Below are 18,360 nucleotides of genomic sequence, written 5' to 3' on the forward strand. Positions count from 1 at the left end.
GATGTTGCATCCAGTCCTTCTACGGTGAAAGGTTAGCTTCTTATCAACAACTCCCATTTTAATGTACTATTTGACTTTGGGACTATATACTCGTATGTGGTATCGAGAGAATTTAATCTTTTGGATAGACTTTATGATTTTCTTGTAAGAGGGTTTGGAACCCTAATGCCTAGCGGGGAATTGGTTATCTCTAATAGGCGCATTAGGTCTATGCCAATTAGGATCGAAGATAGGGAATTGAGTATTGACCTTATAGAATTGAAATTAACGGAGTTTGATATTATACTGGGAATGGATTTCTTATCCAAGTATTCGGCCAGTATAGATTGTAGGCATAAAATGGTGACTTTTCAGCCGGAAGGTGAAGATCCATTTGTTTATGTTGGATCAGTTCAGGGGTCTCGGATCCCGGTTACTTCCGTGCTGAGGGCTAGGGATTTACTATGCAATGGTTGTGTAGGATCTCTAGTGGTGGTATTTGACTCCAGCAGACCTGAAACATTTGGGCCTGAGGTAGTCCGGGTGGTGAAAGATTTTGTTGACGTGTTTTCCGAGAAGTTGTCGGGGTTTTGCGTCGCCACAACGAGAAATTGGTTTCTTAATTGGTATGGCACCTGGAGTCGAACTTTTTTTTGTCTAAGCTCCATATAGAATGGTTTCAGCGAGGCTTTAGGAGTTTAAGTTGCAACTTCAGGGGATGCTAAACATTGGGATTATTTGACTCAGTGTATCGCCCTGGGGAGTTCCGATTCTGTTTGTGAAAATGAAAGATGGTTCCCTCAGAATGTATATTGATTATCGGGAACTAAACAAGCTGACGATTAAGAATAAGTACCCGTTGCCCAGAATCGATGGTCTGTTTGGTTAGCTTCAGGGAAAGACAATATTCTCAAGGATTGATTTGCGATCTGATTATCATCAACTCAGAGTTTGAGAAGAAAACATACCGAAGACTGCTTTGAGAACCAGATATGGGCATTTTGAGTTTCTGGTAATATCATTCGGATTGATTAATGCTCCCGCGGTCTTTATGGATCTTTTGAGTAGAGTATTCAAGGATTTCCTCGATAACTACGTTGTAGTGTTTATCGATGATATTCTTGTATACTTCCAACCAGAAAGAAAGCACGAGGATCATCTTCGGGTGGTATTACAGCGAATTAGGGACCACAAGTTGTATGCGGAGTTTTAAAGTGCGAATTCTGGTTGTTTGGGGTGTCCTTTCTGGGTCATATTGTTGAGAAGAATGGGATTATGGTTGATCCAAACAAGGTGGAGTCGGTGAAGAATTGGCCGAGGCCCAAGTCTGTGATAGAAATTTGAAGTTTTCTCGGTTTAGCAGGGTATTATCGATGTTTCGTTGAAGGATTCTTTAAAAATTTTATGCCCTAACCGAATTGACCAAGAAAAAATAAGAGATTTGTGTGGTCAGATAAATGTGAAACAAGTTTTCAGGAGTTAAAACAACGTTTGATAACAGCTCCGGTGTTAGCTTTTCCATCAGATCAAGAGAAATTTGTAGTTTTGTGATGCATCCAGACAAGGTCTGGGATGTATTCTGATGCAAGCCAACAGAGTTATAACTTAACCTTTTCGTCAACTGAAAGATTATGGGCAGCGCTATTCAACTCATGAGTTAGGTTATGCAGTGGTCGTTTTACTTTTAAGATATGGCGACATCATCTTTACGGTAAAAGAGTGAGATTTTATATCACCCCGGGAAGGCCAATGTTGTGACTGCTACTTTGAGTAGAAAAAGAATTGCAGGCAAGTTTGTACTGCTGTTCTGTTAGCCCTTAACGAGCCTTTGAAATGGTTAATGCAGGGATTGAATTCGTAGTTGGAAAGTTACACAGTTTAACACTTCAATCTGATCGATTAGAAAGAATCAGAAAAGCGCAATTGGAATATCCTGAGCTAGTTGAGGTTCGAGACGATGTAATGGCCGGTCGGCCTAAAGACTTTTTAGTCTCCAATAGTGGAATGTTGTTATTTAAAGCTCGAGTTTGTGTTCCTAATGTTGATGAGCTTAAGAAAGAGATACTTGCTGAAGCTCATATCATATCTTATTCATTGCATCTAGGAACCCCTAAAATGTATCAAGATTTGAAACCCTACTTCTGGTGGTATGGGATGAAAAGAGATGTTGTGGACTACGTGTCCAAGTGTTTAACCTGCCAGCAGATTAAAGCTGAATATCAGAGGTCGGTAGGGTTACTGCAACCTTCAGTCCTTCCAGAGTGGAAGTGGGAGGACATTGCAATGGACTTTGTAACTGGTTTACTTAGAACTACGGGGATGTATGATTCAGTATGGGTTATTGTGGACAGATTCACAAAGTCGGCTCACTTTCTATCAGTGAAAGTTACATATTCAGTGGATCAGTACGCTGAATTGTATGTGAAAGAGATAGTTTGTCTCCATGGATCTCCTAAATCTATTGTGTCAGATAGGGATCCAAAGTTCACATCGAAGTTTTGGGTGAGTCTTCAGAAGGCTATGGGTACCAAGTTAAAGTTTAGCACAGCCTTTCCCCCTCAGACTGATGGTCAGTCAGAAAGAACTATCCAGATTTTAGAAGATTTACTGCGAGCATGTGTCATGCACTTGAGGGTTCATGGAGTAAGTACTTACCTTTAATTGAATTCTCCTACAACAGTAGCTACCAAAGTACAATAGGGGTGGCTCCTTATGAGATATTATATGGTAGAAAATGTCGTTCTCCTATTCATTGGGATGAGACGGGAGAAAGGAAGTACTTGGGTCCATAGTTGGTGCAGAGGACCAATAAAGCTATTGATAAGATCAAGGCTCGGATGCTTGCTTCTCAAAGCAGGCAGAAAAGTTATCCTGATCCGAAGCGCAGAGATATTACATTTCAGGCAGGGGAACATGTTTTCCTGTGGGTTTCACCAATGAAGGGTATTAGACGCTTCGGAAAGAAGGGTAAGTTAAACCCTAGTTTCATTGGGCCATTTCAGATACTTGAGAAGGTTGGGCAGGTAGCGTATCGGCTAGCCTTACCACCAGCATTATTGGTTGTTCATGATGTATTTCACATTTCCATGTTAAGGAAATACGTATCAGACCCGACTCATGTCTTGAGTTATGAAGCCCTTGAACTGTAGTCAGGCTTAATCTATGAAGAACAACCTGTACAGATTTTGGATAGAAAGGAAAAAGTTCTTCGGAACAAGACTATTGCACTAGTTAAGGTGCTCTGGAGGAACAGTAAGGTGGAAGAAGCCACCTGGGAGTTGGAGTCAGATATGAGGACTCAATATCCAGAGCTATTCAGGTCCGATTTCGATGACGAAATCCTATTAACGGGGGGATAATTGTAATGACCGCTCTAGTAATTTGGATTAGTAAAGGCAATTAGCACTAATTTTTATTATTTTATTATTATTTATGAATTTAATTATTTTGGGACCCCAATATTTAGAAATGAATATTAGAGTTGTAATTTCTCAATTCCGGAGATTTTATTAAACTCTAGGGGTATTGTTTGATTAATATGTAAAATATGCAATTTTTGTAATTTTTGCTCGGCGACAACGGAAAATGCGATGGATGGCTAGATTGATCACATGGGTAAGTTTAGAACCCTATTTCTTAGCGGGGAATATTTTAGAAAAAATAAATTATCGGGATTGAGCGGGGTTATGGGATTTGACCATTTTACCCCTAATCTTGGAAAATATTTAAGTTTGATTTAAAGGGTAATTTAGTCTTTTTCTAGGAGTGGATTAGTGGCTGCCCTACCTTTTGACACCTAGCATTTTAATGAATTCAGCAAAGGATTAGATAAATCCTTTTCATTTGAGAAATTAAGGAAGTGAGAGAAAAAGCCAAAATTGAGGAAATTCATTCCATTTCCTCTCTTTCTTTGTTCGGCCAGCCTAGACCAGAAGGAAATTCAGTTCTTCTTCTTTGTTTTGCTGCACTCAACTAGGGAATCAAGCACTCTTGAAGCTAAGGTAAAATCCTAGAACCCTAGAACATGTTTATTTAAAGTTTTCTTCTTAGTTTGAGCTTGTGTTTTGAGTGATAGTGGCTGTTTTGATTTGAAATGGTTAGGGATCAAATTCTAGGTTTGGTTTGGGTTAATTAAGGGTTATAACAGCTGATTTGGTTGGTTGATTTAGGTGTTGTGTTAATTTGAGCATAAAAACCTTAACTTAGGTCTTTAATGGCATATCTTGACTTAGTGGTTATTTCTGGGATTTGTTGGTTGGAAAACGTTGTAAATACATTATGCAGGTGTTCTGGAAAGTTTGGTGAAGTTTGGTTGGATTTTGAGGTCAAGGGGGGATTTTTCGGGTTCCCAGCACAGAACCGGAATTCCGGTTCTGGGGGACCTGTAGCAACCGGTCGACCGGTTGGTGACCCAGAACCGGATTTTCGGTTGGGAACCGGTCTGCCTATTGGGGGAATTTTCCGAACCCTAGTTTTTCCCAATTGTGAGATATTTAGGGTATTGCCATGTGGTTTATTGATAGGGTAACTTTTAGTTTCAAGTTTAAGTCCGCGAGAAGTGATTTAGCGAGTCACTCATCTGTGTTGTAATTAATGTGATTAGGGCATCCATCTAGCGTGAGCATTTCCGTTCAGGTCGGCCAATATACTTGAATTCGGAAAACAGGTAAGAACTGTGTATAATGTATGATGTGATTATTCGAATGTATGTATGTGTTAATATATATACATGCTTATTTGTTGTGATTCATACACTACCAACACTTGTACGGTTGCGGTACAGAGCGCATTGGTAAGGTGTATGATGTTTTGAAGTACATCATGGTGTTACCAGCACTTGTACGGAAAGGTACGAGGTGTCTGTGGTACAACACTTAACGGTACTCAAGGTGCGGTCCATACCCTACCTACACTAGTACGATGGTATACTGAGTGCATGTGGTACATGGTACATGGTCGTATCCTAGTTAGAACGTTCATACTCATCTGTTAAGCTCTGTAAATAGGTGTATGGGCGCCTATTTACAGGTCGGAAATTATATGATGTGTTATATGCATTACTGAGTCTGTTGACTCACAGTTTCTACTTCCATGTGTAGGTAAAGGAAAGGCTATGACTGAACAGGAGTGAACCCGAGCTCAGATGGGATTGTACATGTCAAGCAGCGCGACCTGGAGTGTTCGGTCTCGGGACATCTGGAAGTTATATTTTGAAAGTCGCTGTACGTGGAAGTTATGTATTTTGAAATGTACAGTTTGAAAAGTAAATTTTACAAATTTTTAAAAAAAACGGGATCCCGGAATCTGTAAATATTATATTATATTACAAAGTTTAATATTTAAAGCAAAAGTTTTAATTTGACACGTTTTTTGAGAAACTTCTTTGATTAGCAAAGATTGCACAATAATTGAAAAAGCACTGTAGCGTGCCTTAGCATTAGGGCGTTACAAAGAGGGTATAGGTGGCGACTAGGTTAGAGAGAGAAGGCTCAGGTTTTTCTCTGAAGGAAACAAGATGTGAAAGTTAAGTGTAAATTTCCTAAAGCCTTCACTATCTATTTATAGCATTCCACATAAGGTTAGGTTTGAATTATTTGGCATTAAAATAATGAAAATATCAGATGATAAAGCCTATAAAAGTGGCCGGCCATGGCTATATGGATTTGGGCCTCACTTTTTACAATTTTGCAGTTTTATCATTTCTGCATCTCATTTTCTCAAAAATGCCAATTTTCAAATTCAACCATTTAAATGCCAATTCTAACTATTTAATAACTATAAATAATTATTAAATAATATTTTCATTTATCATATTTATTAATTGAACCATACAAAGTATCATAATTAACAAATATGCCCTAAAAACGTTTTCTTTACAATTTCGCCCTTACTTAGTGAAAAATTCACAAATAGACATAGTCTAATTTGAGAATTATAATTGATTAATCAAAACCAATTAAATGAGTCTTACAAGTAATATTATCTCAACTAGTGGGGGGACCATGGGTCTATATAACCGAGCTTCCAATAAGCAGATCAAGAATTTATAACCTAAATTCACTGACTTATTAATTATTCGTTGAATCCACGCATAGAACTTAGAATTGCACTCTCAGTATATAGAACGCTCTATACGTTCCACAATATAGACACGTCATTGGTTATCCATTGTTATAATCCCAATTTGATCAATGATCCTCTATATGAATGATCTACACTGTAAAGGGATTAGATTACCGTAACACCCTACAATGTATTTTATCCTTAAAACACTTAACCCCGTATATATGATATTTCAGCTATGTGAAATGAGTACTCCACCATTTATTTTCGTTTGGTCAAGCTCGAAGGAAATCATCCTTTACTTTCTATTCGCCAGATAGAAGCTATAGATTCCATATTTATGTTAGCGCTCCCACTCAATTGCACTACCGTGTTCCCAAAATGTATGTATCACCCTGACCCAAAAGTAGGCTTAACTAACAAATCAAAGAACACGAATAACACTCTTGAGATTGAGCCTAATCATATCAGGATTTAGATCATTTGATCTAGGATCAACTAGGCGATATTGACTTGAATAGATATCACGGTAAGTTTAATAAATCTATGTCAAAGTTCAATATCGGTCCCTTCCGATGCATACTCCATGCACCCAACCTGAGCTTTACTTTAACCAATGCTCTGGAAAGAACATAGCATTTCTCCAAATGCAAGTAAACTCTGTTGTAGATTATCGTATCAGTAAAACCCTGTGTCTGATAAATCTAGGAATCTTTATTCACATAGTCATGTTTAATTTCCAATGTGTTGACAATACAATAAATAGGATCAAGTATGTGAAAAGGGTTTCAGATGAATTTATAAATTAAATAGACAAGCAATTGATAAGATGAACCAAAACATACACAAATGAATGAAAAATACTTCTGTTTACTCTCAACACTTACTGCACCACGAGTCGAGCTTGTCTCTAACGATGATTGTACATGTTCGCCAAGTCTACATGAAGTTTAAAAACCTTGGTGCTCTGATACTGAGCTGTAACGCCTTAACAATTAGACACGTCACGATAATTGATTACGAAACCCTAATCCTCTAAACTGGGATTACTAGAAAAGTAAGCGCGGAAAAAATTTAAACTTTATTTACAACATGATGAAAATTTAACTTGTAATAATTTCTAACTTTATAAACAATCAAAAGATACATGCTTCGGGATCCCATAAATATTTTCACAAAATATTACAAGTCTATTTTACGTGTCGACCTAAGCGAGAAAATTAGGATTACAAAATACGTCACTGGTAAACCCCAACTCGCTTGGTCTAGTATGGTCAGAACATGTACAAGAATAGCCAAGCCCTCGCACTCATGGTTGATAAGTGATAGATTTATCCTTTCCTGTATAGTAGAGCACACGTGAGCCAAGCCCATCAAAATAGAATAAATATAATTAATCACAATTATAAATTTCACATATATTATAATATATATTGTCTAATTGTTATAGACCTGCGTGTTACGCTCACACGCCTCTTTATGTCTATGTGGCGTAGACCCACGTATTACGCTCACACGTGTAAATACAATAAGGCTTTAGAGCGGTTCATCTCAGTTCTAGTTACTGAGTCCAACCAGATTATGCTTTGAACTCATAATCCTTAATCTCAATATATATTGCATGGCATAGCACTTACATATTAGCAATTACTAGGGAAATAACCCTAGGCCATTAAGTCCAACCAGATTATGCTTTGAACTCATAATCCTTAATCTCAATATATATTGCATGGCATAGCACTTACATATTAGCAATTACTAGGGAAATAACCCTAGGCCATTAAACCGCTGACTTTAGGATAATAACCCTAATCATTGTTTCTAATTACTCACAAATATAATATTCAGCATAAGTGCCGCCGTGCATAACTCTACGTGTTAACTACTGTCTTACCTAATATCCTGCAAATGTGGAGATTCCGAATCCCCGGGTATTCCTTAGTGTCGGTAGTCCTAGTCACACATTCTCGGAATTTCACAAATAGGGTTAATCCCAAAACACAATTTCAATAATCACATAATTACATTTACAGATTAACATAAAGAGCTCGAAACAAGCTTTCTAACGATATAAAGAACGTCCAAAACAGAGTTCCAAGTCAAAAGTTATGGGCAAAACAATATTCGGAAAAACAGTCATTCCCACTGCCAAACCTAGTCGCGGCGATTGGGTTTAGAACACCTTCAAATCCTCTTTTTTAGGCCTAAAAATAGCCAAACACAAACCTAATTTCACCTAAGTCATACACAAACAAAAACCATGCTAAACAAATGTTTTTTCAGGCATTAGAAACACAAAATATAAGCTCATACATAAAAGCATGTTCCAAAAATCAATACCAATTCTCCATTTCACAAGCTTGAACAACCAACTTCAAAGCTTCAAAGAAATCCCAGAATTCAAGGCCAAACCTAGAAATTAATCAACATCAACAACCATAAAATGTCACACAAATAGTCTAGATGCAATAACATGTAATCTTATAAGCTCAACTACACAAAATCACCATATTTTACTTCACAATTAACAACATGCATCGAAACTCATAAGAACTTCAAGAACACAATCAAGCATTAACAACAAGTATTTATATTCAAAAATTAATCAAGAACTAATTCAAAATAACTACCTCAAATCCTCAAAACTCCCAAATAAGCAAGATCACACTACAAATTCAAAGCTTTTCTTCAGAGTTGGGTGATATTGGAAAAGATGAGGAAGATAAAGAGAAAGGGTTGTCTATGGGGTTCAAATCCAGAAATGGTGATTTTTCAATTAACAATAATCTAATTTTACCCTTTTGTAGAAAATAGAATAGGTGGTCAAATGACCAAAATGCTCCCAAGGAATAAATAATGTCATAAATAATTATTAAGGGTATAATTGTCATTCAAATCACACATACATAATACATGCATTTCAGATTTCTCATTTATCAAAACCATACCATAAATAAATCCTAAAAATGCATTTTGGGCCTCGAACCCGGTTCGGCCCAAAATACCCGGTTGTGACTATACCGCGTTGACTTGTCATAAAGTACCTGCAGATAGACAGAATAAACATACTATATAATAATATAGTCCAAAAGTACGATATATCATGTAAATTACGATTTTACCCTTCTCGGGTCAAAATTATAAAAAATGCCCTAGCTCACAAACGGGGTCTTAACATGTCATTTATTGGTATAAATCATATATATTGAATTATATAATAACATAATTCCACATTATTACACATTTAACTAGTTAGAGTCTTGCTAATCTGATTCTTTAATGTGTGGGCATTACAATTACTAGTGTGATAATCTCACCATCTCTCTACAAATTATTTCTCACAATTTTGTAAGAACTCTCTTTTTCTCTCTCTCTTAGATTTCTCTCATTAAAAGGTATTCTCTATATTTTTTCTCTTAAGAGCATCACTCTTCACTCTTGGAATAGCTTGTGATGATTGTGATGGAACAAATGAAAGGGATGGAGCTCTATTTATAGGCCTCTTTGAATGTATGAACAAGACAGAAAATGAATCTTGCATTAAATGCATAGTTGTATGTATGCATATTCCTCAAGTAAAAAAATTACCATTGTAATTGTTACATGGTTGAAAAACACAACTATATTTTCACATGGTTGAAAATCAACCATTACCCATCAGGAGACTCCTGCTTGTATTGTTGGTCTTATGAGTAAAGGTGGGAGGATGAAGAGGAAGTTAGTTATTAAATTTGCTATAGTATCCTCGTTAGTATTTGTAATTTTTCAAAGGGTAATTTTAGTATTAGGTGTGTATATTTTATCTTTTTCTCTAATCTTTCCTAAAATGAGGTATTAAAAATTTAAAATTTAGTGGGAGAAAGTCTCCTTCCACCTCTCCTCTCCCGTCCTTTCTTCCTCTTATCAAACAATGGATTATTTCTCTCTTTTCAACTCTCTCTCTCCACCCCTCTCCATTCACACATCCCTCGTTACCAAACATAGTGTAAATAAAGAGAGTTAATTACTTTTCGAGAAAAAAAAATAAAGTGGCATTACTAAATGAATGTTTAGTAACATTTAATTATATTGATCACACGTCAGAAGTAAAGTCCTCATCAAAAAATATCAAGATTAAAAAATTTAACAATATTTAGATGCTTTTAATAATGATTTACGAATTTATGAAGATATATTTGAATTCTAAGTGTGTTATTTATGTTATGTATAAAATTTTATATTTTTCATATTTTATGCTCAATAATAATGGAACGCGACGTTTGGCCGATAGAGCCACATTTTATCAAGGTTTAGTATTTTAGTAATAGCGGGCTATTTAAATAGATATTGGGAATATCAAGAATATTGGTGGTCTTAGATTTGACCTAAATGCCCTTTGGTAGTAAGTAATGCTTTTTGGCTTAGGCAAGAGTAATGTAGTCTTTTACCATATATTCTCTTTTGTCCTCTAGTAGATAAATATTAGGCTTGATTAATCTAATTTTATTTGTATATGATACAAGATAATACCATAGATAAAGATTAAGTCTATTAAATTAGAAATTAGACAAACCAACTTTCTCTTTTCAACCCTCTCTTCCTCTCGACCTCTTTGGAAAAACTAGGAAGGAAATAGGATTTTTCAGCTCCATTTTTGGTGTTCTAGCAAGATTTGGAATAGATACCTTGGAAGATTTGGAATGATTTAGGGTCGAATTGGATTGCTTAGAAGAGTTTTGGTGGTTCCTATACTGAATCGGTCGACTGGTTAAGTATGGACCTGTAGGAACCGGTCTCGGTTCGTCCCCAGGCAGACCCCACAGAACTGGTTTTCCGGTTGGGAACCGGTCTACCGGTTGGGGCATTTTAGGGCATCCTAGATTTTTCCATTTTTACGATATTTAGGATATTGCCATGTTATCCATCGATAAGGAAATTTTTAATTTTAATTTTAAGTTCCCAAAAAGTAATTTAGTCTTTCACTCATTAGTTTACAAATATTGTGACTTAGGGGCCCGTAAATCGTTGAGCAGCTGTTCCACCCAAATTGACCGGTACACCTGTACTCAAAAACAAGGTAAGATTAGTATAATGATTACATATATATACACATGTTTAGTGTACATATTAGTTGTTATCAGAATAACATATCAGGATATCATTCAGGTGTACATAGAGTTGTACAGACGTACCAATAAATATATGTTAGACAAATCAGTGGCCATCAAATTAGCATATCAGGGTATCAGTGAAGTGTACATAGAGTTGCACAGAGATGTCATATGCTAGACCTCTAAATAGTATTAATTAACTGCTACCACAACAGTACCACTAGAATACTGAGTATAGACTGGATTCGTAGTTAGTCATACTTTGTCAAGAACATTCTACACCTAGTTATCGGATCATGATTAGGTGTAAGGGTGCTTGATTACAGTCTAGATATATGTTTATGATTATGATTATGATTTTCTTACTGAGTCTGTTGACTCATAGTTATTGCTTACATGTGTAGGTAAGGGCGAAGCTAAGGCGGAACAACAGTGAGTGCAAGTGAATGAAGATTGTATATGTTAGGGTAATTAGGCCTGGAGCGTATTATTTTTGGGACAGCATGCTATATTTTGAATGGTCGCTAGGTGACAACTTTTTTATTGAATATTTTGTATTACGATTTTGAATATTTTATGTATGGGATCCCAGTTATATAAAAGATATTTATTTTAATTTTAAGAGTAATTAAATAAAAGTTTTAATTAATCACGATTTTTAATAAACCCATTGATTAGCAATGGATTGCACAATTAATATAAAATTGCGATAACACGCCTAAACTAGTAGGGTGTTATAATTTGGTATCAAAGTCGCCAGGTTTTCTTTCGAAGATCGTCATGACATGTACAATCATCATCAGAGATAAGCTCGACTCACGATTTAGTAAGCTTTTATTGCTTTACTAGCTTATTTTATTAGTATGTTATAAGAAAAGTCTGATAGGAAGCATGTTAGTAACTTGATAGCTGAATAGGCACATGTTTTAATTTCTTAAGTAGGCGGTAAATAGTAATTTATTCTTGACCGCGATCAGACCAGGCTAATTCTTGGGTTTGCGGGCTGTTCTATTTAAATGAATGTCGGGCAAAAAGCTAGGATAATTCGGTCGAATCCAATGGACCCGAAGCCGGACCTCGACTTTGGCCCCATCCCCACACCCCGCATCCTGACCCTAGCCCTGGCCCCACCTCAGAACCGACTTAAATAAAATCAAAAAATAAAATTAAATTTACATAAAACACTTTTCTGTTGTTAAAATTGAAAAATAAAAGTGGTTATAGAACATATTTTTGTTTTTAAAAAAAAAAATTGAAAAAAAAAATTTCTTTCATTTTTGTGATTATAAAATTTAAAAATAAAATTGTTACCAAACGTTACTTTAATTAATTAAATTATTTACTTATTTTAAGGGTCTACAGATTATTTTATTATAAGATTATATTATGTTATTTGGTATATATATGTGCGCGAGACTATGACTATTTTGTTTTATTGATTTTTCGTTTTGATTACTTTTTTTTAATTTAGATTTAATTACATTATAGTAGCATTTATATCACACAACAATAATATGGGCCTTTAGCTTCCCTTTTTTCAACCCATTTTATAAAAAGGGAAGCTAAAGGGTGTGAAATACCCGCCTGATTCGAAATTGACATTTAGAGGCAGTTTCTTGGTAAAAACCGTAGGTATAGATATTTAATATACCCTTTACAGTCGGTTGGGGGTTAGAAAATTTTTAGGATTTTTTATATACCCTATGGTGTCGGTTATTAAGAAATAACCGACGGCATAGGTGCACATGTGTCAATAAAGTGTGCACCTATGCCGTCGGTTATTTCCTAATAATCGATGGCATAGGGTATATAGATATAACCCTCAGACTTCATCTTCCCCACTTCGTCTTCTTCTTCACCACGATAACCAGCCACCTCCCATAGCAGATGCTAAAAACCCACGAAACTCTTGCCAACCACCACTAAAAATCACTATATCTTACTCATTTCTTCACCATTTCACCCCATTTTTTTGAAAAAAAATCTTCTATTTTTAATATCTAATTCTATACACTAAAAGGTTTAGTTTTTTTCTCCTATTTCACTATACCCGAACCTATTAAAATAAAAAGTGGTGGTATAACTTCGACCATTGATTTTAGTAGAGAAAACGTTGAATCTCAACGTCCATTAAGGTATAAATATTATTTCCATTCATTTTATTAATGTACATTGGTATTATTTTGTTTTTGTAAAATTTTTTTGGGATTTTTCTATTTTTTTTTTTTTGGATTTTTTGTATTTGTAAATTTTTGTTGCGATTTGTCATCGGATTGCGTTTATAAGGTAAATTAATATTTATTAACTTGATATATAATATATATATATTGTGTTTTATTATTGAATATGTGTTTATATATATTGTGTGTGTATATATTATGTATATACTTATTTGTGTATTTTGTGTAATTATATTGTATATATTTGTTGTGAATGAGAATGAGGTAGTAGGGATTTAATTAGTTTAGAAATAAAGTTTTTAAAATTATGTTGGTGTGATATATAATTGATTATATATGTATATGTATATGTTTTTTTTTAAAAAAAAATTAACTATAGAATTTAGTAACTAGTAACTTGTTACATTTTTAAATTAAGTAATTAACTAATTAAAATTCTAATTTGGTTATATTGCATCATATTGTAAGTTGTGAGCTAATTTTTAAGGTTCAACATATTTCGATATTGATCGGATTTTAACGTCCTATATGTATATACATTCACTAACTTTTTTTTATTATAATTAATTATTAATGAATGATTAGTGGAGTTTGAATATCTTAAGTATTCATCCGTAGTAAAGTAGATTTTGCGAATACATGTAATGCGGTCGGATGGGTGGATAAATTTTGCATTGTTTATGTTATTTTGTTTTAACTGTATTGTTATATTTGTTTTATTTGTTACTTTAGGTACTTTTAAAATTTTTGGAAACATCCAACTACAGCCGTTATGCTGCCGAAATTTTGGTAGAATTAGAATAAATTTTACTAAAAAACTATAAATATTAAAGGAAAAGTACATAACATAAATAACTAGTTAATTGCTCGTTAGTTGTAAGAAACTAGGTGACATAACACATTTATATAAACTTTTCAATTATAAATGACAAACCAAACAAATGAATGGATTCACTTTAGGAAAAGTTATTCCAATTTTACCAACATTCCAATCAACTAAACACTACCCTAGTTAGTTAATTACAACTTTTACAACTCAATAACATGAACCAAACTCAAACAAAAAATTTAGTAATATATAAATTAATATGAATTAATTGTGAGAAACCTAGTTAGTTACATTGTGTAAGTAGTAACTAGTTATAATTAGTTAATAAATACTGATTTTTTTTTGTTACGATATTTGTTATGGATAAATCATGGATGCGTGAGGAGAGAGACACACTGCAATTTCAAGTAGGGTTCGATGTATTTTTAGAGTTTGCCTTAAAGAATTCTAAAAATCTCAAACGTATTCATTGTCCGTGTGTAGATTGTTGTAATTGATCTACAGGAAATATTACAATGATTAAGGACCATGTGTATTTATGAGGTTTTAATAAAACTTATACTACTTGGTATTGGCATGGCGAAAATTTAGCTGATGATCCATATGCATTAGGAAAGCGGGGGATAAATGATGTCGAGAGTAATGATTTCGATGATCATCCATTGGACTTGGGTAACGAAGCACATGAGGAATTTTTTAATGATCCTGAAAAATTCGATAATTTTCTAAGTGATGCTGATAAACCCCTGTTCGATAGTTGTAAAAAACTAAGATTACTAACAATGGTAAAGTCTTACAACATCAAAGCAGAAAAATGGAGTGAGCGATAAATGATTGTAAAAAACTAAGATTACCAACAATGGTAAAGTTCAATGATTTCTAATAACGTGCTTTAAAATGTAAGTTTTACGCATTTAATTGTTATAAAATAGTGTAGAAAAAGGACCTCGATGTTCAAGATCCACCACGCCACCGTGTTTGGATCAAATCTCAGACCAAGAGAACAAAACTTGTCACTAATTATGACAAGGAAATTGCCGAAAAGACAGTAAGTACATATTAATCCTTAATTGAGTACTACTAATGATTTAGTATATATAATTCATATACTAATTTCTTAAATATGTGCATTAGGCTCAATTAGAGGAGCAACTTACTCAGGGACAAATTCAAGTCCATGGCCAAAACGATATCCTGACGCAGGTGCTCGGGACACCAGAGCATCCTGGACGTGTCAGGGATCGTGGGTATGCTAGTACTTGAAATTTTTTTTCCTTAGTTATACAAAAAAAATCGTAGGTAATTTGCCTTTCATGATTTCCAGGTTCCTGACCAGGGCATCTAAACTGTTTGGCAAGAAGAAAAGGAAGTTTTTGACGTTCTGGCTCGGCAATAGAAGGAGATCGATAAGTTAAAAGCCGAACTCCAATCCCTTAAACAGAAGAAAAACACTACCCAACAAGAGGAAGAAGGAGAGGTGGCTGATCAGGCGTATGTTCGACAAAAATACGCACGTGAGGATGATGGTCAACCACAAATCTATGTTGAGGAGTTTGTTTCCCTCAACGAGCCACCTCTTCTGTACAATTTCGATGACCAGAGGGCCCTTGATCAGCAAGTCTATCTCTGCTTTGACAATATCGACAATATTGTCGCCCGAGCGTATTTGTACGAGGGTCCAATCACATTTCACTACAAGGACTAAGATGATTCACATGCCCGGGTTCTGATTTCGGGAATACTGCAAGAGGACGCTAAAATCCCAATCTCAATTGAAGGGTGCAGATATGTTAGGGAAGTAGCAAACATATTGCTTCCTTGGCCTAAATACCTAATTGCAACACCCGATGTAACTTTTGTTATAAATTAATTATTAATGATTAGTGGAGTTTGAATATCTTCAATATTCAATCATAGTAAATGTAAAGCCCGCTTAGTTAATTTGGAAATTAGCAGTTGTTTATGTTAATTATGAAATTATTTATAGCCATTTAAATAATTTATTATTGTTATTTATGGAATTCAGAAATGCATGATTATGTCATCAGTAGTTTTTATATTTCGCATTTCCGGTGTCCGGTATTTTGGAACTCGGCGTTTGGCTCAGTAGAAATCACAACTTAGTATGTTAGTATTTGGGGACGGGTTTTAGACATTGGGAAGGTCGGGAATGGCCGGGAATTTAGAATGTCCCAAAAATACCCCTTTAGTGATTTTTATGTGATTTTAGAATGGAGGGGCAAAATGGTCTTTTTGCCCCAATGACTTTTTGTCTTTTAGTGACTTGGTTATTTGAAAAATAAATGTTAATTGTTTATATTTTTGGCTGAAGTAAATGAGTTATGTGGCTTTAGTTCATTTTCAAATTTTTTACTAAATTTGGCTAAGTGTTGGAAAGAAAGAAAAATTCAAGAAAACACTCTCCTTTCCTCTCTATTTTCGGCTGAAGCAATTGGGGTGCATGAATTGATTTTCTCTTTGATTTCCAAGCAACTTTCATCCATTCTTAAGATCCTTTGCAAGCTAGGTTAGCTCATCTTCTTCCTTTCTTAAAATTCTTGAGTTTTGATGAAAATATGAGTAAATGCATGTTAATTTGTATGTTGTTCCTGCTGCTTGTGATTGATTGTTATTTTTATGTTCAAAATACTGGATTAATTATGTTTGGTTAGGTTGGAAAGCATGCTAGATAGGTTGTGCAAAACTTGTAAATTTTCTATGCAAAATGTGTGATTTTGATGAAATAGTATGTAATCTGTTACTATGTTGTTGCTGTTGTTCTTGTATGTTTTCAGAAGCTTATTTATGCTTATTTGAGAAGGTTTAAATAGGTTTGTATGCATGTTAGGTGGATTTGCTCAAGCTTGAGTTTGGAACTCAAAGCTTGAGCTCCAATGGTGTTTTTCATTTCTGTGCATTCTGGGTAGGTTTGATGCTTTAGAAATGTTATTTGGGACATATGGAGTAGGTCTGGAAGGTTTGGTACCAATTGGGGTTGAATTGGTCGAATTATGAATTTTTGAAGTGGCTGCCTGCGAGGATCCGGAATTCCGGTTGTGCATCCGGAATTCTGGATGGGGGTTCAGTAATTCCCAGAACCGGAATTCCGGTTGGGCAACCGGTCTGCCGGTTGGGGAATTTTTCCGAACCCTAGTTTTCCTCGTTTTTATGTTTTTAGGGGTATTGCCATGCTTTTTATCGATAGGGAAACTTTTAGTTTCGAGTTTTAGTCCCCGGGAAGTGATTTAGCGTGTCACTTATAGCGTTGTGATTTTTATGGTTTAGGAGCCAGTAATCCGCCGCTCAGCTTCAGTTCCGGTCGGGTTGGCGGCACACACGAAATCGGAATCCAGGTAAGATTAGTATAACAGTATGCATATGTAGATTACATGTTTAGCGTGCATGTAGGAAGCCTGCTAGATTACATTAGTTATGTATTTAGGCTTCGAACCATCCAACCCTGTCACGTCGGTACAGGCTGGAGTATGACCAGCAGCCGGAGTATGACCGGTTCGACCGATCAGGCTGACACTTGGTTGGTGGTTCAGTGCTATTGACCTATCCCGTCGGTACAGGCTGGAGTATGACCGGCGGCCAATGGGAGTATGACCGGTTCGACCGATCGAGGAGGATACTTGTCAATAGTACCGTCCTCTCGAACGTTCAAAACTCGCACCATGTTGGACATGGCGGTAGTGCTCGCACCATGTTGGACATGGCGATGGCGGGACTCAGTATCGTGTTGGACACGGCAGTCAGTTTTATGTATGATATTATTATGCTTTTCTTACTGAGTCTGTCGACTCACAGTTTACGTTCATGTGTAGTTAAAGGCAAGGCTATAGCTGATGGACCGTGAGCGAGCTTATGAGATTGTACATGTCGGGGCGGTTAGGCCTGGAGCGTACGATCCTCGGGACAGCAAGGCTGGGATTTTTGTAACTGTTGTTAGACGACTTTTATTTTGATGTAATAGATAAACAGTTAAGCCTTTTGTAAATATTTTTATAAATCGGGATCCCGAGACTTTTGTAAAATGGTTTATAAGTTTACTGAAAAAGCAAAATTTTAATTAATCACGTTTTTCCATAAACCTCGTTGATTAGCAACGAGCTGCACAGTACGTTTAAAAATCACGTAATACGCCTAAGATAGTTAGGGTGTTACAATTTGGTATCAGAGCCGCCAGGTTGTCTTCCGAAGATCGTCACGGCATGTA

This window comes from Cannabis sativa, chromosome 1 (assembly GCF_029168945.1).
Source record: "Cannabis sativa cultivar Pink pepper isolate KNU-18-1 chromosome 1, ASM2916894v1, whole genome shotgun sequence".
Taxonomy (NCBI): domain Eukaryota; kingdom Viridiplantae; phylum Streptophyta; class Magnoliopsida; order Rosales; family Cannabaceae; genus Cannabis; species Cannabis sativa.